Source organism: Sardina pilchardus, chromosome 1 (assembly GCF_963854185.1).
Source record: "Sardina pilchardus chromosome 1, fSarPil1.1, whole genome shotgun sequence".
In the NCBI taxonomy this organism is placed as follows: domain Eukaryota; kingdom Metazoa; phylum Chordata; class Actinopteri; order Clupeiformes; family Clupeidae; genus Sardina; species Sardina pilchardus.
The window spans coordinates 118,464-120,000 of NC_084994.1; positions in this window are offsets into that span (position 1 = coordinate 118,464).

Consider the following 1,537-nt stretch of genomic DNA (forward strand, 5'->3'; position numbering starts at 1 on the left):
GAGGGACTGCTATGACCATGCAGGATCATCCAGACTACTCGTAATGATTTTACTGCATACTATTCCTATTTATGCACCAGCCTGCAAAATTTGAGCCTCCTACGGATTCTGGTTTTTGAGCAATGAGCTTGTGAACTTTGACAAAAAAAAGAGGCAGAACAAATTTGACACCCCCCTCCCCCTGTAAAACTGGCTGTTACTTAAAAAGTATTGATCTTAGCACAAAAACATTTTACAGAGTGTCTCCTGGGTAACATAGGCACACATGGTATTTTTTTCAGATTTTTTTGAGACGCAAGTGCGTGGGCTCTGGTTGATTTGGCGTGGAATGACCCACATTTCAGGGTTATCTCGACACAAATACATAGACCCGCTAGCCGCTGTAGGCTTTGAGAAACACTAACGCAGCCTCAAACTTCTATAAGTTGAGGCCCAATCATGGCAGACTTTGGGGTCATAGGGCCCACCTACACATACATCACCCCACCCCTCATCAAATCATCATTATGATTATCATATCACAATTAGTATTATGCTATATTGTTAAACATGCAATTTCACTTCAAAGCAGTCAATGTTTGTGCCAAAATTGTTTACAAAAAGTTTGTGAAAACTCTGCACATCAGGGGTCTGCTTTAGGCTACTAATGTAAGATAAAATTGTTTTAATGTAGGTTAAATGTTGTTAAATAATTAAATAGCCTTCCGACAGGTTGAAGCAGAGCTTTGACATTAACGTTATCATGTAGTTTCAGTTTCTGTCACGCAAACGCGCACACACATGCATTCAATGAAAGCTCATACCACCACTTAATCGTATGGCTCTATGTTTAATCACATCGAATTAGCTAGCATTTCCTCCTGATTGCAGTAACGTTTGCTTTCATTTTCTGTCGGTCCGCCATTGCGTGATCAATTGCGCAGCAAATTATCAGGTGAAGCTAGGGGTGTCAAGATTCTCCAAATCCTCGATTTGATTTAATTTTCGATTTTAAAGCCACGATTCGATTCGATTTTCAATCTTTTTTTATTAATGCATTCCTTGTGTCATTATTATTATTATTATATTCATTTTTATTTGTTGCCCTCTTCCTATTCTGTTTCAGGGGGCTTTTATTTTGAAAGCAATTTTTATTTTGAAACCGTTCCATCCGTGAGGTTGTAAACAAAAAAAAAAAAGGTCAAACATAGACATGTGAACATAGTGAAATGAAGCAACACAGAATGATACTTTGAATGTTTGTGCACACTCTGAAGACACTCTGAAGAGACCCAAGGTTAGTGTTAATGGAATAAGTACTTATCAATGTGCATTTTAAGCCTTAAAGTAATTTTGAACTGTAGGCTAACTAAATCGTTTTTTTACTTGCTAAGTTGAGAAGGCTAAATTGGTGTTAGGCTAACTGACGTGAATGAACGCAAAAATGCCTCCACACCCGTGATTTCAGAGTAACAAGAGGTTGATGTGCATTTTTTAGCTGGCTGCAGCCTAAAATTAGAGGAGTGTTGATGCTGCACGTGTGTGGTTTTGCGTTTTG